The sequence below is a fragment of the Octopus sinensis genome, linkage group LG9, assembly GCF_006345805.1.
Source record: "Octopus sinensis linkage group LG9, ASM634580v1, whole genome shotgun sequence".
Lineage (NCBI taxonomy): Eukaryota > Metazoa > Mollusca > Cephalopoda > Octopoda > Octopodidae > Octopus > Octopus sinensis.
In genome coordinates, this window is record NC_043005.1 from 75,814,529 (window position 1) to 75,840,376 (window position 25,848).

General features: G+C 37.8%; 1 protein-coding gene across 1 annotated transcript in view; it reads left to right on the forward strand.

Annotated features, from left to right (window-relative positions):
* Positions 1 to 25,848, forward strand: part of LOC118764881 (regulator of G-protein signaling 9-binding protein-like) — a 147,826-nt gene that overhangs the window by 19,035 nt on the left and 102,943 nt on the right. The gene's annotated exons all lie outside the window — the stretch shown is intronic.

A 25,848-nucleotide genomic window follows, 5' to 3' on the forward strand; every position in this document is an offset into this window, starting at 1 on the left:
GATGCCCTTCTGAATGCCAACCCCTTTGCAGAGTGTGCTGGGTGCTTCTTACGTGACCCTGGCATAGGTGTGTTTATGCAGCCCTGGCACAAGTGCATTTTATGTGGCACCGGCACATGTAAAGCCTGTATGTATGGATAACAGTGATGTTACTTAGTTTGATATGTCTTCTCAAGTACAGCAAATCACCACATCTCCTGGTCCCTTGTCATTTACTCAGTGAAGCCCAGCATCCAAAGATCCTTTCTCATCACTTCATTCCATGTCTTCTAAGGTACCCTCCACAATTAGAGCTCAGCATTTCTTATTTCTTTACTACCTACAAGGGGCTAAACACAGAGGGGACAAACAAGGACAGACAAAGTGATTAAGTCGATTACATCGACCCCAGTGCATAACTGGTACTTTATTTATCGACTCCGAAAGGATGAAAGGCAAAGTCGACCTCGGCTGAATTTGAACTCAGAACGTAATGGCAGACGAAATACCGCTAAGCATTTCACCTGGGTTGCTAACATTTCTGCCAGTTCACTGCTATATTTCTTTCAGCAGCATTTCTTTTAAGCAGCTGCCCTCATCCATATGCATCACATGACCAAACAAGTGTGGTCTTCTCCCTTGCACCCACCATCTGATGCCTTTTATACCCAGTTTTCCTCTTAAAACATTTACACTCTGTCCTGCATGCAGACTGACATTACCCATCCAGTGGAGCATGCTAGCTTCATTACTTTCAAGCCTTTCCAAGTCCTCTGTAATCAAAGCCCATGATTCACTGCCATGTAACATAGCTGAATATACACAGGCATTATACAATCTGCTTTTCACTTTGAAGGAGAGACCCTTAGTAACCAACATAGGCGGAAGCACTCTGAACTTTGACAGCCCGTTCTCATTCTAGCAACTACACTTTCAGAACTTCCTTCTCCACTGCTAATTCGGTCTCCAAGATAATAGAAGCTATCTACTACTTTTAATGATTTCCTCTTATTATTTGAGGGAGTCAATTGTCTACACATTTTTTGTGCTTATTGTACCTGCGCATTTTCCACACACAAAGACTCTTTACTCCTGCAATACCCCTACACCTCCAAAGCTTATATATACATATATGTCTGTGTCTGTAAATCCTCATCATCATCGTCGTCGTCGTTCAACATCTGCTTTCCATGCTGGCATGGATTGGACGGTTTGACTGAAGGCTGGTGAGCCAAAAGGCTGCACCAGGCTCCAATCTGTGGCAAGAGTTTCTACAGTTGGATGCCCTTCCTAATGCCAACCATTCCGAGAGTGTAGTAGGTGCTTTTCACGTGCCAGCAGCATGAGGACCAGTCAGGCGGTACTAGCATTGACCACACTCAAATGAAGCTTTTTATGTGCCACCAGCACAGGAGCCAGTCAAGCAGTACCGGCAATAACTATGCTCGAATGGTGCTTTTAATGTGCCACTGGCACAGGTGCCAATCAGGCAGTGCTATCATCGGCCACAACAATGATTTCACTTACCTCAACAGGTCTTTGCAAGCACATCATTGCCTAACGATTGAAGGGTACTCTTAAATGGGCTGTTTATGCTGCACTGGCATAGGCCATGGTTATGCTCTCACTTGGCTTACTGGCTTTTCTCAAGCACAGCATATCTCCAAAGGTCTTGGTCACTTGTCATTGCCTTGGTGAGGCCTAATGTTTGAAGGTTGTGCTTCACCACCCCATCTCCAGTCTTCCTGGGTCTACCTCTTCCACAGGTTCCCTCTACTGCAAGGGGGTGACACTTTTTCACACAGCTGTTCTCATCCACTTGCAACACATTACCATACCAGCACAGTCATCTCTTTTGAACACCACATCTGATGCTTCTTAAGTCCATATCTTTTCTCAGGGCGTTTACACTCTGCCGTGTATGCACACTGACATTTCACATCCAGTGGAGCATACTAGCTTCATTCCTTGCAAGCTTATGCATGTCCTCAGCAGTCACTGCCCATGTTTCACTGCCATGTAGCATGGTTGTTCATACACATATGTCATACAGTCTACTTTTTACTCTGAGCAAGAGGCCCTTTGTCACCAGCAGAGGTAAGAGCTCTCTGAACTTTGTCCAGGCTATTCTTGTTCTAGCAGCTACACTTTCAGAGCATCCACCCCTGCTACTGACTTGATCCCCTAGGTAATGGAAGCTATCAACTACTTGTAGGTGGAGATTTCAAGGCTGGAATCTCCACTTCTGAATTTTGCAAACCATCTTCTGCAAGTTCTTTCATTCAAGCATTCTTTCCCATAAACTGAGTGTATGTTTCGAGTTGTTTTGGCAGCAGAGTTCTCTTTTTCGTACTCATAAAGCATTATGTACCTCAAATGCTCTTTGGATACCTCCATGTTAGAAAAGTTTTAATCAAAGAAATTTTAATTCTATTATTCTGTAGAAAAATATTTTATTAGTTTAAATGTACACAAATGCATAAAAATAATTTTTAATTCCATTAGACATTCTAAAATACTATTAAATTTCATTCAATTTAAAAAAAGATAAAATCGGACAGAATTTATGGGTTGACCTGATATATATATAATATATATATATATATATATACACACACACACACACATACATACATACATATATATAGTTAATATATATATATATATATATACACACACACACACATACATACATACATATATATAGTTATATATATATATATATATCATCATCATCATCATTTAGCATCCGTTTTCCATGCTAGCATGGGTTGGACGGTTCAACTGGGGTCTGGGGAGCCCGAAGGCTGCACCAGGCCAGTCAGATCTGGCAGTGTTTCTACAGCTGCTGATGCCCTTCCTAACGCCAACCACTCCGAGAGTGTAGTGGGTGATTTTATGTGCCACCGACACAGGTGCCAGACGAGGCTGGCGACGGCCACGCTCGGATGGTGTTTTTATGTGCCACCGACACAGGTGCCAGACGAGGCTGGCAGACGGCACGCTCGGATGGTGTTTTTATGTGCCACCGACACAGGTGCCAGATGAGGCTGGCGGACGGCCACGATCGGATGTGTTTGTTACGTCCCCAAAGCATGGAGGCCAGTCTATGCGGTACTGGCTACGGCCACGTTCGGATGATTTTCTTGTGTGCCACCGGCACTGGTACCACAAGATACAAATTCATTGATGTTCATCTATTTTGATTTGTTTTGATTTGATTTGATTTTCACTGCCTCAACAGGTCTTCACAAGTGTCACAAGAAGGAAGGTATGCACAGGTGGACTGACTACGTCCCAGGTAAGGGCCACGGGTTATGGCCTGACTAGTCTTGCCGGGTCTTCGGATGGTGTTTTTATGTGCCACCGACACAGGTGCCAGATGAGGCTGGCGAACGGCCACGATCGGATGGTGTTTGTTGCGTGCCCACAGCACGGAGGCCAGTCGATGCGGTACTGGCTACGGCCACGTTCGGATGGTTTTCTTGTGTGCCACCGGCACTGGTACCAGAAGATACAAATTCCATTGATGTTCATCTATTTTGATCTGATTTGATTTGATTTTCACTTGCATTGCCTCAACAGGTCTTCACAGGTCTCACAGTGTCTCACAAGAAGGAAGGAAGGTATGCACAGGTGGACTGACTACGTCCCAAGTAGGGGCCACGGTTATGGCCTGACTAGTCTTGCCGGGTCTTCGGTTGGTGTTTTTATGTGCCACCGACACAGGTGCCAGATGAGGCTGGCGGACGGCCACGATCGGATGGTGTTTGTTATGTGCCCGCATCACAGAGGCCAGTCGATGCGGTACTGGCTACGGACACGTTCGGATGGTTTTCTTGTGTGCCACCGGTACTGGTACCACAAAGATACAAATTCCATTGATGTTCATCTATTTTGATTTGGTTTGATTTGATTTGATTTGATTTGATTTGATTTTCACTTGCCTCAACAGGTCTACACAAGTGTCACACACTTGCCTCAACAGGTCTTCACAAGTGTCATAAGTAGGAAGGTATGCACAGGTGGACTGACTACGTCGCCGGGTCTTCGGATGGTGTTTTTATGGCCCCCCGACACAGGTGCCAGATGAGGCTGGCGAACGGCCACGATCGGATGGTTTTCTTGTGTGCCACCGGTACGTACTGGACCACAAAGATACAAATTCCATTGATGTTCATCTATTTTGATTTGGTTGATTTTCACTTGCCTCAACAGGTCTTCACAAGTGTCACACGTGTCACACACTTGCCTCAACAGGTCTCCACAAGTGTCACACACTTGCCTCTGCCTCAACAGGTCTTCACAAGTGTCACACACTTGCCTCTGCCTCACAGGTTTCACAAGTGTCACACACTTGCCTCAACAGGTCTTCACAAGTGTCATAAGAGGGAAGGTATGCACAGGTGGACTGACTACGTCGCCGGGTCTTCGGATGGTGTTTTTATGTGCCACCGACACAGGTGCCAGATGAGGCTGGCGAACGGCCACGATCAGATGGTGTTTGTTGTGCCCACAGCACGGAGGCCAGTCGATGCGGTACTGGCTACGGCCATGTTCGGATGGTTTTCTTGTGTGCCACCGGTACTGGAACCACAAAGATACAAATTCCATTGATGTTCATCTATTTTGATTTGGTTTGATTTTCACTTGCCTCAACAGGTCTTCACAAGGGTCACACACTTGCCTCAACAGGTCTCCACAAGTGTCACACACTTGCCCTCTGCTCAACAGGTCTTCACAAGTGTCACACACTTGCCTCAACAGGTCTTCACAAGTGTCATAAGAGGGAAGGTATGCACAGGTGGACTGACTACGTCGCCGGGTCTTCGGATGGTGTCTTTATGTGCCACCTACACAGGTGCCAGATGAGGCTGGCGAACGGCCACGATCGGATGGTTTTTGTTGTGCCCACAGCACGGAGGCCAGTCGATGCGGTACTGCTACGGCCACGTTTGGGTGGTTTTCTTGTGTGCCACCGGCACTGGTACCACAAAGAATACAATTCCACTGATGTTCATCTATTTTGATTTGTTTTGATTTTGATTTTCACTTGCCTCAACAGGTCTTCATAAGTGTCACAAGAAGGAGGTAATGCACAGGAGGACTGACTACGTCCCAGGTAGGGGCCACGGGTTATGGCCTGACTAGTTTTGCCGGGTCTTCTCACGCACAGCATACTTCCATAGGTCTCGGTCTCTAGACATTTCCTTAGTGAGACCTAAAGTTCGAAGGTCGTGCTTCACCACCTCGTCCCAGTTTTTCCTGGTCTATACCTCTTCCACAGGTTCCCTCAACTGCTAGGGTGTAGCACTTTTGCACACAACTATCTTCACCTTTTCTCGTCACAGGACCATACCAGCGCAGCCGTCTCTCTTGCACGCCACAACAGACGCTTCTTAGGTTCAACTTTTCTCTCAAGGAACTTACACTCTGATGATTATGAACACTGACATACACATCATCGGAGCATATGGCTTCATTTCTGCGAGCTTACGCATATCCTCACACACATACATGTATATAGTTATATAATACATACATACATATACACATACATAATAAATATATACATACATACATTTATATAAGGGAGTATAACACTCCCCTGACAACCAAAAAAATATATATAATATTTATATAATATATATATATATAAATATATTCATACATACATACATATATATATATAAATAACATGTATTTATATGATATATTGTTATATAATATATAATATATATTTATATATTCTATAATATATTTATATAATACATATATAATATTTATATAATATATATAATATATTTGATGACGATGATGATATATTTATATAATTGGTTGTTTAAATAAGTCCTTAGATGTTACTGTCATTTCACTTGGAGAATAATACTTACCTAAGGTAACAAATATGTAAAGTTATGGCTTATTTTCAAGGAATAAGTTTTGGTAAAACACTTCACCCTATATTTAAGAATAAGAAGCATCCAATGTCTGAATGTTTCTTCACTGTTTTGATGAATGCTGTCAATTGCAATATCTCTGATCAACAATAAAGATCAACAGGTGATTAGGTCTATTGAGTCCATTTAGAGTGTGGTGGAGAGTTGCAACTATAAAAGAGTCAACAGATGAAGTGAAAGAGCTATAACTGGCAATGAAAAAACTGCAGACACAATAAGCAGGAAGGTCAGTCTCTTTGGAATTGTGTTTGCTTTTCAGGCAGACATGCACATGACACATATATGTGTATATATTGTTCATAATTATATAAGTATATAGGTGTGTGTAAACACATATATACATTGATAGATATTTATATATAGATATGGTTGTGTGGTTAAGCAGTTAGCTTCCTGACTGCATGGTTCTATCTACAGCCCCATTGCATGGCACCTTGGGACAAATGTTTTCAATTGCAGCCCCATGTCAACCAAGACCTTGTGAGTGGTTGGATTTGGTAGGTGAAAGCTGAAAGAATCCTGTTCTCTGTGTGTGTGTGTGTGTGTGTATACACATATATATTCTTTTATTCTTTTACTTGTTGACTGCAGCTATGCTGGAGCACCACCTTGAAAGGTTTTATTTGAACAAATGGACCTCAGGACTTATTTTTTAAAGCCTAGTGCTTATTCTATTGGTCTCTTTTGCTGAACTGTTAAGTAACAGTGACATAAACACACCAACACCTGTTGTCAAGTGGTATGGAGGGACAAACACAGACACAAAGACTCACACAGATATACATGTATATATATATATATATATATATATATATATATATATATAATATATATATATATTTACGATGGGCTTCTTTCAGTTTCTGTCTACCAAATCCACTTACAAGGCTTTGGTCAGCCTGAGGCTATAGTAGAAGGTATTTGCCCAAGGTGACATGTAGTGGAACTGAACCTAGCACCATGTGGTTGGGAAGCAAACTTCTTACCATGTATTCACGCTTGCACCTATATATCATCTCTATTCTCATCATCATCATCGTTTAATGTCTACTTTCCATGCTGGCATGGGTTGGACGGTTTGACTGAGGATTAGCAAACCAGGAGGCTGCACCAGGTTCCAATCTGATCTGGCAAAGTTTCTACAGCTGGATGCCCTTCCTAATGCCAACCACTCTGAGAGTGTAGTAGGTACTTTTTATGTGCCACTGGCATGGGAGCCAGTCAGACGAGATCAGGAGTCAAGTGAATCAAACACTTAAATGGTAAGGCATTGTGTCAGGTTAAAAAAGTAAAAGTGTTCACATAAAAAATGGAAGAATAAATATGTGGGTGCCGAAGCATAAGTAGAAAGGTATGCAGGTTATGTATATGGTTAACTGTAGCCAGATGTGTATATCAACAGCCCTGAGGATAATCTAGAAATGCACCTTGTACTAAATGTACAGTCCACAATATACTTCAGATCTATGCAAAGAGAAGATTCTAAGAGAGGTGAATAATAAATAAATAAATAAATAAATAAATAACAACAGATGTGTCAAATCACTACAGCTGTTTCCAACGAATTTTTAATTGATTAATGGAAATATTACATCATTAGAGAAAAAACATTTTCATCAGATGGATACAGGGACCACAACATTCAAAAACCAACGTGCCAGAAGCCAATGGGATGAGCACCTCCATGATTCTCTGATAGTAGTTGGTCATAAAGTGGATTTTTTTAGTCAGTTTGATACCAAGAAATGGTTTCTGTGCTTGCAAAGAAAACCATAACTTTTAAAATAAAATCATGGCTATGTTAATTATTGTTTAGTAACCAATATAAACCATCTGAGATTGCAATATTTTCTAATTAGTTAACCACAATTATTGACATTTTAAAAGAAGTGAGCTTTGAAATGTCCTCCATTTTTTTTCTTTACTAAAAGTGCTCTATAAAGTCATGTTGTACTAAACGACATGTTGCATCGATCAGTTATATTCTATTAGCATTGTCATACAAGTATAATGACTGTAAAACACACATGCTCATGTATATATTATGTATTTTATTTTGTTTTCACCGCATATACATTAAAGAATTAACACAATGGCAAAGATAACAGTCATTTTAACTGGTTTTCTACTTAATAAGTCACGAAAGCAGTATGAATTTTTTTGCAGTGGTCTTTCTTTCTTTTCTAATGAATGTCACGAGTGGTTTTTCCAACAAATAATTCTCTTCTTTTGTTGCCCTTTTCATTACATTTTCATGACATAAAACTTGAAGCACACACACATGTCTGTCTGTATGTATGTATAAACATACATATTTGTGTATATGTATTTATACACATATAGTATTTACATATATATCTGTCTGTCAGTCTGTCTCCCTCTCTCTCTCTCTCTATATATATATATATATATCTTATATAAAATCCATTTTTTCTGTGTGTGTGCGTGTAGCTTCTAGGATTTCAGGCATCCTCCATCCAATTGTGCTCAAATTTGATATGTAGATACCTATGGTATAAGTCTTGAAAAAATTACAAAAATCGATTCCAGGTGAGAATGCAATCGATAAAGCCATGGGAAATCGTTTTTCTTTGGAATAGAAAAAAGTCTATCATTATTTCTTCTTTTGCTGGTGTCTCAAATTTAGGTTAATTCAGTGTTTCTCAAAGGGGAGACCTATGGGACAGTCGGACAAGTTGTTTTGAGAAAATTTGGTTTAAATGCTTGACAACTCAGCACCATTCATTGGACAGCGGGTGTTTTGCTTGTATATATATCTCAAGTAGTATATTCTTGGTTATGGCACGTAACTGGTCAGGAACTTATAATTGGTTTTGCATCTGCTATTTCACTTGCTTATACTAACAACTAATCAGACTTGTTGGCCGGGAGCACATGACCTCTTTAATGTTAGGAGGGTTGTTTGGTGAACACACAGACTTGATCAGCATCATGGTGAAAAAAGTGAAATGAAAAACCCTTTTCAGCGAGAGAAAGAAGAGTTGTCTTCACTTGTACAATTACAGCTGTGACTGAAGGGAGTCATTTATGCCTGATTACATTTTCTGTTTTCTAGTCCACAAAAAGGGAATAGCACACTTCCAAAACAAATTTTCTGTTGTGAGGGCATCAGCTTCGAATTAATTTTGTACAGCATACCTTCCTCTTTTAATTGCCATATATAGCTGGTTAATGTTGTAATGTTGCACCTCTTTGAAGTTCCAAAAGAGGACCACAAGCTAAATAACCACAGGTCGTAAAATAATACTTGTGGTGATTTAGCTTGAGCTTAAAGGGGAGCTCTGTCACTCCAATATATTTCTGTGTATACATTTCTTCATTGCCGCTGCTGTTACTGAAGTTACACACACACACACACACACCCACATGCATATACGCACATACTCCAGGAGTAATCCGAAATCAAAGTTCATCACCAGTCAAATTTGTTGACCCATAGTTGCAATACCCAGTTGAGAATGTATGTTTTTACTGAGTGATGCATAAAATAGACAGAAACAATGGATTATATACATTTATTTATTTATTATAGCCTTACAGCTGTTTCAGATATGCATTTGGGTGCATTCAGGCTTCAATTTTATCAATCAATGACTTGATTAGGTTGAACTAATGAAAGCTCTCACGTGCATATCTGAAACAGCTGTAAGCCTATAATAAATAAATTTTTATAACTCATTGTTTCTCTCTATTATGTATATATATATATATATATATATATATATATATATATATATATATATATATATATATACATACATATATATGTATGTGAGTGTGTGTGTATATATATATTTATATATATATATATATGTATACATATATATATACATATATACACACATACATATATACATATATATATATATATATACATGTATATATATACACACACACACACAAACGCACATATATATATATATGTATAAGTGTGTGTGTGTATTTTATTCCCATTCAAAAAGTTTTGAACTAATTATATTAATAGCTTTATTTCATCATTATAATCTAGGCATTAACAACTATCCTGAGTATCATGGTAAATTTTAAAAAGAAATTCATGCAAATTTTCAGTTTTGCCTATTTATTAAATTCTCAGAATATTTCAGATTGATCTTCTTCATCTGTAAATCATAAACTTTCAACATTATCAATTCCACAACTGAAATTTCTGCTGAAATAAACTGCTTCCTTTCAATTAATTTCAAAAATAATGGAAAAATATAGTAAAATAACTTTGTTGTTATTTAGAAGGTGTTTGGAACATAAATTAACATGTAATTTAAATAGGAAGTTCAATTTAGATTACCATAAAACAGGAAGTCTGTACTATAAAACCAAAAGTGGTTTTGAGTACTTTCACATCAAAACGGTTAATGAGCCAAAGCAATGCCTGTTGCTCTTGTTTCTCATAGATAGGCGCAGGAGTGGCTGTGTGGTGTGTGGTAAGTAGATTGCTTACCAACCACATGGTTCCAGGTTCATTCCCACTGTGTGGCACCTTGGGTAAGTGTCTTCTACTATATCCTCGGGCTGACCAAAGCCTTGTGAATGGATTTGGTAGATGGAAACTGAAAGAAGCCTGTCATATATATGTATAAATATATATACACACACACACACATACACATATATATATATACACACACACATATATATATATGTGCCGGTGGCACGTAAAAAGCACCCACTACACTCACAGAGTGGTTGGCGTTAGGAAGGGCATCCAGCTGTAGAAACACTGCCAGATCAGACTGGAACCTGGTGCAGCCTCCTGGCTTCCCAGACCCCGGTCAAATCGTCCAACCCATGCTACCATGGAAAACAGACGTTAAACGATGATCATGATGATGATGATGTGTGTGCGTATATGTTTGTGTGTCTGTGTTTGTCCCCCCAACATTGCTTGACAGCCAATGGTCTTGTGTTTACATCCCCGTAAATTAGCGGTTCAGCAAAAGAGACTGATAGAATAAGTACTAGGCTTCCAAAGAATAAGACCTGGGGTCGACTAAAGGCGGTGCTCCAGCATGGCTGCAGTCAAATGACTGAAACAAGTAAAAGAGTAAAAGAGTAAAAGTCTTTCTCTTTGTTTCTGTCTTTCTGTCTGTCTATCTGTCTCTCCCTCCCTCTCTCTCTCTCTCTGCCTGCAAATTAAATGGAGTAAATATGTCCAAAGAACATGTGAAAACAGGCAAAATTAGTTGAGATTTTCTTGTATCCATTCTGCAGAAACAGGCCTTTGGCATAAACTCTCTGTCTATTTGCATAGCAAGCCTAAACATGTGTTTACTTAGCATATCCATATAAACTCAACATTTCCAAATTATCTACTGACATGATTCCTCAGTGCTTTAGTTACTATGTAACGTCAGCACAGATGTACTGGTATGCAAATATGCAAATATGCAACAGCAATGCCTCTTCTCATTGTTATCTACATTTTTCGTTGTTATCTTTAAGCTACTTTCTCTCTGCCTATAAATCAATCAAAGTAAACACAACTGATGAGCTTGTAAATACAGATGAGTCTAATTGTTCAATTAATTCTGTTGAGAGAACACTTTTGGTTTAATCACTCCATCTAATTGCACAGTGAAGCTAGCTGCATGTTCGTTAAATATACACATGTAAATTTGTTTAGAACTAATCCATTGCTGTATTGTTAAGAAGCTTTCTTTGCAACCATGTTATTTTGGGTTTGGTCCCACTGCATGACTCCTTGGGCAAGTATCTTCTACTTCTTCTACTATAGCCCTAGGCTGACCAGTGCCTTGTGAGTAAATTTGGCAGCAAACTATGTGGAAGCTTGTCATATATGGAAATGATGAATTTTTCTTTCAATAAGATGGTGCACTTCCACACTACCACCAAGACACATGAGCTTACCTCAATGAGAATTTGCAAGGATACTAGGCAGGATGAAGAGGTGTGGTTGAGTCTCCCTCACATTCTCCTGATCTAACATCTGCAGACTTTCATCTGTGGGGGAGCCAAAATGATGTCATGTATCACAGAAAACCAACTACATTGGCAGAACTAAGAGAAGGAATTGAAAATGTATGTGCAGCGATCTCACTGGACACTTTGGCCAATGTTGCCCAAGTAGTAGTTTGCCGTACACATAAATACCTAGAAGCTAATGGCCATCACTTTGAGTGCCTCTTGTAATTGTAGAGTCCAAAGGTAACTTGTATTAATCTCCTGAAATCTGAATAAATTTAGCACTGAAATAATTATACACATTTTTCCTTTCATGAAGTTTGTATACAAGTATTTGAGCAGACTCTGTATATATATATGCCAGCGTGGAAAATGGATGTAAAAAGATGATAATATATATATATATATATATATATATATATATATATATATGACAGACTCTCCCATCAAGTGTTCAGTGAAAAACAGAAAAAAAAAATCCAACCAAATAGACAACCAACAACATACTCACGTTACTATCACTACCATTCGCCAATGTTTACAATTCATTCACTTCAACCGATGACTCTTAATGCTAGTCCTCAGGCCACCAAAAGTGATATGGATATTGCATGACTTATAAAACCAGTAAATGATCTAGCTGAGAAAACACAATGTGGACAATAGTGGTTTGCAAGAAGACTGTTTTGTTCGTGTATTTTCCTATTTTCCCATAACTGCTCTTAATGAAGCTTCCTTTGAGTTGAGAAATTTTCAAAGCTGGAAAAAGCTCTTTCTCCTCCATTATTGATGTAGCAGAGTGAAAGTAATCTATTGATAGTTTGAGACATTTGCGAATGATTAGTAAAGGTTTCCAACTGCCATGCTGTTGACATTTTATTGCTGATATCATTAAGTTCCTGGTCAGTTGTGATCAAACAGATCTATGATCACAGACATTCATTACATGACCACCCAATCTGTTTTCTTTGACATCATATATAATTGACTACAATATCTAGTAAAACAAGGAATAGGCATTTTATGCCTTAGATTATAGATTGCCAAACCGATGAGAGTAGGCATCAAATAATCTTTAAATGTTACCTTTGATAGAACATGGTACCCTATAAAAGAGATTATTTATCTTCTATCTACCTAACATCATGAAAACTAAGCACAAAATCCTTTTCTTTTTTTATTCCTTTATGCTTTTCTTGTTCCAATCATTTGTACAGTGACCAGGTTAGGACACTAAAACTCCTCTGAGTTTTAGTCAAATGAATTAGCTCCAGTACTTATCTTTTAAAGCCTGGTACTATTTAAGGCTTCAGCAATCTATAAGGCATTCAGCAATATTGAAGGCCTCCAGTAATATCTAAGGTTTCTGTCAGTCAAATTGATCAAATATCTGCACTTTGAATGTTCTTCTCCTGGGCATAGGTAAGACAAGGTTTTCTATGGAAGGCCAGCATTGTCTAAACTGCAAATCTCCCCTCCTCATATCACAGATGTTGTCCAAAAGAAAGAAAGGACTAATACACTTTAGTACCAGTGTTATCATGGGTGACTACAAGAACATAAAGAGCTAGAACAAATGCTACAAGGAATTTTAACCAGTCTACTGCAATTCTACCAGTCTCCTGCCCTAGATTGCGACTTTATTTCATAAAAGAAACAGATAACATCAATGAACTTCTATGAGAACTTCATTCAATTTCAGATGAAACGCATAGGGTAAAAGCGTTTTTATTATGTTATGTCAGAATATGTAAAAATAATATTTTAAGTGAGAAGCAGGAACTGTCTCATACAACTAATGTTTTTATTGATTTAAAGGTTTTATAAGGTGCTCACATGACCTTATAAAAATAAAGAATTTATTACTGCTTCCAATAGTAATATATTTTTCTCCTTTAGGGGGATTTTTACTTTTTTTTTTTTTACCAGAATATTTAACCTTCAAAGGAATCAAAGGGACAGCCCCTGAGCAGGTATATAGCCAAATGCTATTGTCGGAAATAAGAAAGATACATTGTAAATGTAGATTTTGGTATTAAAAAAAAAAAAATAATAATAATAATAATAATAATAACAACAACAACAATAACAATAACAATAATAATAATAATAATAGTAATAATAATAACAATAACAATAACAATAATAATAATAATAATAATGATGATGATGATAATAATAATAATGATAATGCTAATAACAATGATGATGATGATGATGATGATGATGATGATGATGATGGTGATGATGATGATAATGATGATGGTGATGATGATAATGATGATGGTGGTGATGACGATGACGACTATGGTGATAATAATAATAAATTGGCTTTATACTTGGAATTGCACAAATATTGTGCAAAGTGCTGTTTGTCTGAGGTCCTTCTTGTGACTTGACAGAAAACATGAATCCTCGGTATACACAATATCTTCAATCTACATCACAATATTGGATACTGTGTGTGTCTACTACTACAATAATAATAATAATAATGATAATAATATGGATAACGATGACAACAACAACAACAATAACTGTAATAATAATAACGATGATGATGATGATGATGATGCTGGTGATGATGATAATTAAATAGTTATGGTTGGACCTTTGATCATAGATTTACTCAATAATAACAGGCCTAGAGCTAAGCAACAACAACCTTAACCCATAAACTGTATATGGGTCTATGATATGAACTTTGTGTTTTAAAGAGATCTAAATTAAAAACCTTTCATCTGTCAAAATTTTATATTGATTTATGTCCCAAACAATAGGTTAATGATGACAGATAGTTTTCTAAATTCTTTGCTATCTTCAAAATTAATTGAAACGAAGACCATGTATTTCAGTAATAATATAATAAGAAGAGAGTTAAAAGATTAAAAGAAAATTATGAAAATAAGCTAATTATTTCATAGTTTAACATTTAGTAATTTAATATTTTATCAGCAATTAGGTTTCTACAGAAACAAACCTTGCTTCTAAAGAGAAAGAACTTTAATATCTGTCACAGTATAGAAACACTTAATCCTTGAGTTCAAGCTAGCAACATTTTATCACTGAAGCTGTTTCATTTACATTTGTTGCGTATGGCTAAATGGATTATATAAACATTGGTGAAAGGCCACAACTGGTGAAAGAAGCTTAATGTTTTCTACTATAGGTACAAGGCCTGAAATCTTGGGTGAGATAGTCGATGTTATTGACTATCGATCATCATTATCATCATCGTTTAACATCTGCTTTCTCTGCTTGCATGGGTTGGACGATTTTGACTGAGGGCTGGCGAACCAGATGGCTGCACCAGGCTCCAATCTTGATCTGGCAGAGTTTCTACAGCTGGATGCCCTTCCTAATGCCAACTATTCCGAGAGTGTAGTGGGTGCTTTTTACATGCCACTGGCATGGGGGCCAGTCAGGCGGTATTGGCAATGACCTCGCTTGAATCTTTTTACACATGCCACCGGCACAGGTGCCAATAAGGCGATGCTGGTAACAATCACGCTCAAATGGTGCCCTTTTACGTGCCACCGGCACGGAAGCCAGTTAGCCACCCTGGCAATGATCACACTCGGATGGTTCTCTCTGGCAACAATCATGCTCAGATGGTGCTCTTGGCACCCTACTAGCATGGGTATAAGTGCCAGTAAGGTGACGCTGGTAATGATCACACTCAAATGGTGCCTTTTATGTGCCACTGGCACAGAAGCCGGTTGGTCGCTCTGTCAACAATCACACTCATATGGTGCTCTTTGTACCCTGCTAGTCATGCTCTTTGCACCCCGATGTTATTGACTTATAATAGTCGATGTAATTGACTAATTTTGAAAGGATGAAAGGCAAAATTGATCATAACAGAATTTGAACCCAGAATGTAAAGGTGGTTGAAATGCTGCTAAGCATTTTGTCTGACATGGTAATGATTCTGTCAGCTCACCACTTTAAAGAAGCTTAATAATGATTTCAAATTTTGGCACAAGGCCAGTAATTTCAGGTGTGTGTGTGTGGGGGGGGGGAACTTAGTCAAATACATCGTCCCCCGTTTTCAACTGGTACTTATATTATCAACCCCCGAGAGGATGAAAGGCAAAGTTGAACTCAAAACATAAAGATGGATGAAATGCTGCTATCCAAATTGTTTAGTGTGTTGACAATTCTGCCAGCTTGTCACTGTAATGATTCGTTTTTCATTTATCGTTTAATGTCCACTTCCCATGCTAGCATGGGTTGGACGATTTTGACGGAGGGCTGGCGAACCAGATGGCTGCACCAAGCTCCAATCTTGATCTGGCAGAGTTTAATGGAACTTAATAATAATAGCAAAGTTAATTCAATAAATTCTTCATTACTTTTTTAATTAATTGAAACAAAAGCCATGTATTACAACGGAAATATCATGATAAAAGAGCTAAATGGTGACTGTTCTCTAATTTGTCAACTATTAGTGCATCAGTTGGAGCCAACAAAGTGCAAACCAATGATTTTATCAAAGAAAATTTCTTCAAACCTTGAACTACATTTCGGGAATTGCAAGCTAAGAGAAAAAAAAAAAAGGACAAAACCAACTTGATATTCTGAGTGTAACTACAGACAACACACTGGTTTTTCACAGAATATATTTGTACTACATATAATAGAAATTAGAGGACAAACTACTCAATGGAAGGAAGAGCCATCATTTACAAAGTACTAGTGCAAAGCATTATGGTACATGTGTCAATCTTGAATGGATGCATTACGTGGTATGATATGGTATAACATACACAACCAACACAACTCATGCTATTATTATTATTATTATTATTATTATTAAGAGCGTGATGTGATTGTAATAGATTGTTTATGGGTTTGAACAATATTTCGACAGCCTGTCTGTTTTTTTCAAGTCTAAAAGTATAAAATGAAGAAACACAGAAATTTAGAAAATGTAAATGTAGAAATCCTGCATTCTCACTTTGACAGAATGACAATGCAGGATTTCCTCATTTACACTGTTGAATTTCTGTGTTTCTTCATTTTACATTTTACACTTCCAGAAGACAGGCGAGCTGTTGAAATAGCATTCAAACCAATAAACATTCCATTACAATCACATCACCCTCTTCTTGTTGTCAATTTACTTTCATGAAGAATTATTTCAATCTTTATAAATTATTATTATTATGATTATTATTATTATTATTATTATTTTTTTCTTCTTTCAAATTTGCTTCCATTTCTTGCCGAGCGTCTTCCCGACTCCTAGGGCAAAGAAACTCATAGTATACATTGGTAGGCCATTAAACAAAACTCAATAGTTCGTTCATTTTTTTATTCTTTTTTAAGGTTAAATTAAAATACATGGGCAGTAACAGCTCTCACAGCGACAATGCTCTTCTCAATACGTGTGATGTACCAGTTAAGACAATCTTTTGCACTCCTTGCAGGGATGGTAAGCCAGGGATCATTCTCATATAATTTTTGGTTCCCTTCTTGATCATTCCTAGTGCTCCTACGATCACTGGTATTGTAACCGCCTTGAGATGCCACATTTTCTCAATTTTAATGAGCAGGTCTTTATATTTTCTGAGCTTGTCAAACTCTTTCGCCGAGATCAAACTCTTTCGCCGAGATCAAACACTTTCGCTGAGATCAAACTCTTTCACCGAGATCAAACTCTTTCGCCGAGATTAAACTCTTTCGCCGAGATCAAACTCTTTCGCCGAGATCAAACTCTTTTGCCAAGATCAAACTCTTTCGCTGAGATTATTATTATTATTATTATTATTATTATTATTATTATTAGTATTATTATTATTATTATTATTATTATTATCATCATCATCATCATCATCATCATCATCATCATCATCATCATCATCATTATTATTATTATTATTATTATTATTATTATTATTATTACCTCTGCCTTAGTGGAGGTGGAGGTATCGTTTTCAGTTGTGTTTGTTTGTCCATGGACAAGATATCTCAAGAACCACTGGATGGATTCGGATGGAACTTTCAAGGATGTTTGGTCTTGTGTCTGGTACAAACTGATAAGAATTTGGGATTGATCTAGTACTGGACAAGGGTTCTGGATTATTTTTCCTGTTTATTTTTTACTTAATTTTTGAGAGCGGTTGGGTTCATTTTAGTATTCCCATTTGTGAGAGCATTCGAGTATATTTCAAATATTCTCATACTCTGGCTAATCGTTGAGAGGACATTGGTGTTGACTTGGTGGAGGTTTGTGCTTTCTGAATGCTCTTGCTATCATTATTATTATTATTATTATTATTATTATTATTATTATTATTATTATTATCATTATTCAGTAGTTTTATTTTTTATAGCGTGCTTTCACTTCACTACCGAGGGCAGCTCTGTGTGCCTTGGGTATGTGCTGTGATTTGTTGTGATGCTCTGATGGTTATTGTATGGAAAGTGTTCTGCGTAGGATGTGTGCAGTGCCTAGTAGTGCAATTTTCTGTATGTTATATGTGTTTGTAAGTCCTGGTGTTTTTGTTATGTATTTGTCTGAATATTTTTTTATCATGCCTAATGCACCTACTATGATAGGAATTGTTTCTGTTTTCAGATTCCACATTCTAGTTACCTCTTTTTCCAGGTTTTTGTATTTTGAGAGTTTCTCCATTTCTTTTAGAGACACGTTGTCATCTGCCGGTATTGATACATCAATTAGAAAGCAATTTTTTTCTTCATGATCTCTGACAACTATATCTGGTCTGTTGGCCTTAATTTCTCTATCTGTGTGTATCGGCATATCCCAGAGTATGGTTGCTTTCTCGTTTTCTGTGACCTTTTCTGTTGTGTGCCTATACCATCATTTTTCTGTTGTTATTCCATAATGTTGGCATAGCTTCCAATGTATGTAGGTTCCAACTCTGTCATGTCTGTGAATATATTCCTTCTTAGCCAGGACTGGGCAGCTAGAGATAATATGATTTATTGTTTCTTGTCCATCTCCACATATTCTGCAGTTACTTGTAATATTTCTTTTCATTACATGTTTTTGGTAATTTCTGGTGGGGAGGCTTTGGTCTTGTGCTGCAATTAAAAATCCCTCTGTTTCTGCTTTGAGTCCTGAGCTTCTCAACCATTGCTGGGATTTTTCTATGTCTATTTCTTTTGCGTTTAGTTTAGTCCAGTATTTACCATGAAGGGGCTTTTCTTGCCATCGTTTTATCATGGTTCGTTGCTGTTCTATTTTTAGTTTGGATTTCATTTGTTTTATAGCTTTTGTTGTTTCTTCATCTTCTTCTTCTTCTTCTTCATATTTATTAGGTGGTATGATTTCTTGTTTGTATTTGTCAGCTTCCTTAAATACTGAGAATAGTTTTTTGTTTTGCTCGTGTTTTGCCGCTATTTGTATTAGTTTTCCTTCCTTCTGAAGTAGTTATTTTTGCAGTCCTATGGTGGTTATTTTATAGTAGTTTTCCAGCTGTATAAGGCCTCTACCACCTTCTATACGTTGTTTATATAGTCTTTCTATGTCAGATTTTGGGTGATGCATCCTAGATCCTGTCATTATTTTTCTTGTTTTCCTATCTATTTTGGTCAGTTCATTTCGTGTCCAGTTAAGGATATTGTAGCTGTAACTTATAACTGGGACAGCTAAAGTGTTAATACCTGTTATCTTGTTTTTAGCATTGAGCTCTGTTTTTAGCATTGATCTAACTCGTCTATAATATTCTTTTTTTATTTTCTCTTTCATTTGTGTGTGTTGTGTCTTATCTAGTTCATGGATTCCTAAGTATTTGTAAGTTTGGCTTTGGTCTAATTCTTTTATTTCATTGGTTTTATCTAGTGTGATGTTACTACTCTTAACTAGTTTTCCTCTTTTCATGGTTACTTTGGCGCATTTTTCTAATCCAAATTTCATATCTATTTCTTTGGTAAATCCATGAACTGTCTTTAATAGTGCTTCTAGCTGTTTGTCATTTGCAGCGTATAGTTTTAGGTCATCCATATATAAAAGGTGGCTGATCGTTTTGCCGTAACATTTATATCTGCATCCAGTTCTATTTAGTATATCAGATAGAGGTGACAGTGCCAAGCAGAAAAGGAGTGGAGAGAGCGTGTCTCCCTGGAATATTCCTCTTCTAATGGGGATGTCTTTGGTTTTCATAGTCCCTCTTTTGTTTGGAGGTGTAGGACTGTTTGCCATTTATTCATAGAGTGCTCTATGAATTTTATGATTTTATGCTACTATGAATTTTATGCTACTTTGTTAATGGCTAGTGTTTCGAGGATCCATGTGTGGGGGATGCTATCAAACGCCTTTTTGTAGTCAATCCAGGCCATACTGAGGCCTTTCTTCTTTCTGTGGCTGTCTTCAGTTATGGCTTTATTAATCATTAGTTGATCTTTACAGTCATATGAGCCTTTGCGGCATCCTTTCTGCTCTTCTGCGAACAGTTTGTTTTCGTCCAGGTGCTTGTTCAACCTTTGCGATATCACTGCAGTAAATGCCTTGAACATTGTAGGGAGGCAGGTTATTGGTCTGTAGTTTTCTGGTTTAGCTGTCTCATTTGATTTGGGAATTAAGATGGTTTTCCCCTTCGTGAGCCATTCAGGCATTGTCTCTGGCTCTGCTAGTATGTTGTTAAAGTTTTCAGCCAGCTTTTTGTGCATTCCTGTTAGATATTTCAACCAAAAGTTGGGGATCTTGTCATGCCCAGGTGCCTTCCAGTTGCTTAGTCTTTGCAGTGCCTGGGTGACCTCTTCAGTTGTTATGGGGGTCCAAAGTTGTTCAGATGCCGAGTTTGTTATTTTGATACTCCTTTTTTTTGGTTGTTCGTTCGCTGACCATATTTCTCTCCAGAATTCTTCCAATTCTTCTGCCGTTGGTGCTGCAGTGACTTCTATTTTATTTTTGCCCAGTTCTTGGTAGAACTTTTTGGGGTTGGAGTTGAACTTTTTGTTTTGTTCAAAGAAGCGCTGGCGTTTCTCGTACCGGCGGATCCTTTGTGCTTTGGCAAGGATATCTTGCTTCAGCTTTTCTTTTATCTCAGGCAAATCTTTCTCTGTGATGTTATATTTGCGGAGTATTTTTGTTTTCTTTTTGTTGCTCAGTAGCGTTGATTGTTTGCTGATTTCATTAAGAATCGACAGATCTTTTCTCATTTTTTGTATTTTGTTTTGGATGTTATTTATCCACAGGGTTTGTTTGGGTGGTGGTACTCCTGTTTGGACGGATTTGAGTGAGTATCCAGCTTCTTTTGTGGCTGCAGTGGCTGCTGCATATATTAAGTCATTTAGCTCAGTGATATCGCTTTTTGTTTCAGTGGCTATTAGTTCCGTGACGGCTAGGTTTATGCTATTTATAATTGGTGTTGTTGTTTCGTCTATTTTGATTCTTGGGAGGTATGGTCGGTGGTCCATTTTGAGCTCTGTGGTTTTCAGTTCTTTGATTATTTTACTTTTTATATTATCATAATCATTAGGCTCCCCTTCGTTGTTTACATCGTGTTTGTTGGGAATGTTGCGTTTGTCTTCGTGTTTTACTGTTTCAGTGTTTATATTATTGGGCATTGTTGTGTGGCTTCTATCTACATTTCCTGGTGTATTTTTTCTTTTAGATGTTCTATTTCTATTTCTGATATTTTTTTTGTGTTGAGAATGTATCTTCGTACGTTAGCTAATTGCTCTATCCAAGTTTATATTTATGTTATTTTCCTTCCATATTTTATATGTATGTGTTGTTGTGTTTTCATTTTTTGGGTAGAGCACTGCTGTGAAGTATGCGTGTAAGATAGAAATGTATTCTTCACGTGTCCATTTATGTCTTTTGGGTTTTATTTGCGGGACATGAGGTACAACGTCCGGCCCATTATTTTGACGGTCGCCATTTTCGTAGGGTACCAGTCCGTTCATTTCTGTTGTCACATTATTTCGCACGTGTAGTTTTTCGTACATTTTTTGTTGTAAGTTTAAAGTACGTACTGCTTGATTGTTATTCTTGGGTTGAATAATATCGGTGGCATTTAATTTCTTCGTAGTTCCTTTGTACATGGTGTTTGGGGTCGGGGATGATTGTGATGTTCCACGCATGTTTACATGTGTTGTGTTAGAGGTGGAGATGATACCGAGTCAAAATACAATATTATTATTATTATTAAGGTGGTGAGTTGGCAGAATTGTTAGCGCATCAGACAAAATGCTTTTCATCAGTCTTTACATTCTAGGTTCAAATGCAACCAAAGTCGACTTTGCCTTTCATCTTTTCAGGTTCAATGAAATAAATACCAGTTATGCACTGGGGTCGATGAAATCAATTTAACCCTGCCCCTGAAATTGCCGGTCTTGTACAAAATTTTAAAGTATTACTATTATAATTATTATCATTATTAAAGTTGTGAGTTGGTAGAGCTGTTAGACATATTTTGTTCATCTTTAATTCCAAATGCAGCCAAGGTTGATTTCACGTTCCATCCATTTCTTTAGCCCTGGGTTGAAACCCATTTTCCAATGCGGTTAGAGAACTTTATTTAATAATAATGACAAAAAGGGTATACAGTGACAATTCTGTAGAAACCATGCCTAATTCAACAAAAAGAAGGCCAGAAATGGATTTCCCATGTCATTTTGCATATAAAAATGGCCACAGATCTCTTGTACTTTTTTGAGTGTTGCACAGTGTTATTTATCTTTCAAATTCCATCTTTGATATTCAGAGATGCGCTATGGGTTTTATAGACAGGGAGTTATCTCCCTTGCTAGACGTTGTCAACGGTGCATGGTAGGAACAAAGAGGATATCAACGGTGGTTTCCTGGAATACATGGGGAGGAATTTTTGCCTTGAGGTTCCTCATGCTTGCAGCAGAACTTTGACATTGATATGCAATGTTAATTGTGGTATCCCATCTTCTAGAAACAGTATTACCCAGATAGCAGTCCAGTTAGTCATTACATGTTGACATGAATCTTTTCCTGTGGAGGCACATGGCCTAGTGGTTAGAGCAGCGGACTCGCATCAAGGGATCGTGGGTTTGAATCTCAGACCGGGCAATGTGTGTGTTTATGAATGAAACACTTAAGCTCCAAGTGGCTTTGGCAGAAGGTAATGGTGAACTTCTGTTGACTCTTTTGCCACAACTTTCTCTCACTCTTTCCTCCTATATCTTGCAGCACACCTGTGATGGACTGGCGTCCCATCCAGGTGGGGACCCTATACGCCAAAGGAACCGGGAAACTGGCCCTTATGAGCCAGGCATGGCTCGAAAAGGAACAAACAAAAATTTTTTCCTACCTGCAAAGAAGACATTCCACCACTGAGTTTGACTTTACCTTTCATCCTTTTGGAGTCACTAAAAGAAGTATCACTCAAATTCTGGGTCAAAGTAACCAACTTCCTCCTCTTCTCAAAAACAGCTGTTCCTCTGCCAAAATTGAAAATAGCATTTATGGTCTTATCTACTTACAGTTCTACAGTTAAAAACCAATTATTTCGGCTTCTAATGTTGCATTGTTCTAGTTGTCTTACTCTTTTCTGTTTTGTCTTTGTAATCCTATAAAGTCTTAGTATTTATTATTGGACAGCATCCACGTGCCATTTCTTGTAATGGCTTTCCTAATTTTATTTTATGTTCAGGTATGTTATTATGTAATTTAGGTATTAAACTGTGCGGTCTCCATTATAAACAGAATAGGTATTTCATTAAGGAAAGAAGAATTAGTTGCTAGATTGCCCAGGTCAAATAAATACATAGATTTTTGATGTGTGGTTCTAATATTAAATATTCTAAGGAGTCTTTAGAGTGAAATTTGATTGCTAGACTGAACAGGTCAAGCAAATATACAAAAGAGAACTCCTTTCCCTTACAATGTCTTCATAGCTAGAAGCCGTTTTCATCTGTCTGGACTCTCTTACACAAATCACAATGAAAATAGAGAAAAAAAGGAAAAAAAAAAAGAAAGAAATTAAAAAAGATGGTAAAGAAAAAATATTGATATGTCTGGTTTCTAAATATTACTTATTGATTACATAAAAAAAAATAAAAACATAGAGAAGAAAATAAAAGAGAGAAAAAAAGAACATGACAAAGTTGTTCCATTATCAATAAGTTGCTGAAGAACTAAGAAACATTAGAGCCGTGCCAGTTTTTAATATTACCTGGTTGTGTTGGCAGCTTCAGGTTCATATAACAATTACTTTTATTTGTTTTCCTTAGTTATTTTTATTCTTATTTTATTTTTTTTTACTTTTTACTTTTTACTTTTCGTGTTACATTAAAGTAGCTTTGTAACAATTACTGTTTATCTACTACTACTACTACTACTACTACTACTACTACTACTACTACTACTACTACTACTACTACTACTATTGCTGCTGCTGCTGCTGCTGCTGCCTCTGTTGTAGCTACTGTGCCTTTTCCCCCCACTGCCGCTGCCGCCGCCGCCGTCGCCACCACCACCACCACCACCACCACCAACAACAACAACAACAACAGCTGCTGCTGCTGTTACTACTACTACTACTGCTACTACTGCCATCCAACTATTGTGGTCCAGTTTAGGTTTTACTGCTGCCAACAGCACTAGCACCTTCTTCATCAGCTACCACCACCACCACCACAACCATCACCATCATCATTCCTCATCATCATCGTCAACAGCAGCAACAGTACCACCACCACCACCACCATCACCACATCAACCACCACTTCCACCAAATTCTGCCTCTCCACTACCAACAACAGTACCACTAGCAGCATCATCGCAACCACCATCATCAATACCATTGCCATTCTCACACTTGAAAGCCATATTTACTACAAATGCTAACATCTATCATTATTCTTGCTATAGTATTATGGCACCGCAGATATTGATACCAGACTAATTCCTGTCTCCTTTCTAAACTTCTGCCACTCTCTTCCCGGCACAGCTATTACCATCATCATTATCATCATCATCGTCATCATCATCATCATCGTCATCATCATCATTATCGTCATCATCATCATCATCATTATCGTCATCATCATCATCATCATCGTCATCATCATCCTCATCATCATTGTTGCTGTTGTCATCATCATCATCAACATCATTGTCATTTTCATCAGCGTCGTAGTCATCATCGTCACCACCAACATCACTACCACCACCACTACCACCACTGTCAACAAAAGCATGCTTCTTCTCATCATCATTATCACCATCACCAACACCAACACCAACACCACCACTGTCAACAAAAGCATGCTTCTCCTCCTCATCATCATCATCATTATCACCATCACCAACACCACCATCATTGTTGTCATTTGCCTCTGCCACCATTACCATGATCACCACCACGACCACCACCATTACCATAACCATCTATCATCACCACTACCATTATCATCATATTGTCATTGCTATCATCATCAGCAGAAGCATCATCATCATCATCACCACCACATCATTATCATCATCATTACCACCATCAATACCACCACTGCTGCCATTGTTGTCATCCTCATTACCATCATCACTGTTGTTCTCCTCTTCCTCTTCACCATCACCATCACCATCACAACCATCTTGTTTTTTAATTGCAATTCTCATGGTGACACAGATTTTATCCCAGTTTTCATGATGTTGGGAAGAATGTTGTAGGTAATTGACTTACCTTTCCTTAGAAAGGATGCTCCTATTACCATAAGTTTTTTTCCTTTGAAAGGCTTAAGCACAGCACTACTGCTATCTTGCAAGTGTTTGACAATTCCAAAGTACCTCAAGTACCTTAGGTGGACATTGACACTAAAGCGTTCAAGTAATAATCATTGCTGGTGAGGTACAAGTAAATGGAAAAGGAATGCAACAGTTAAGAAAAACCTTGGAAAGAAATAGTAGTCAAGGGTAGATATACAGACACAGGCATGGCTGTGTGGTAAGAAGCTTGCTTTCAAAGGCAGCAAGCTGGCAGAAATGTTAGCACGCCGGGTG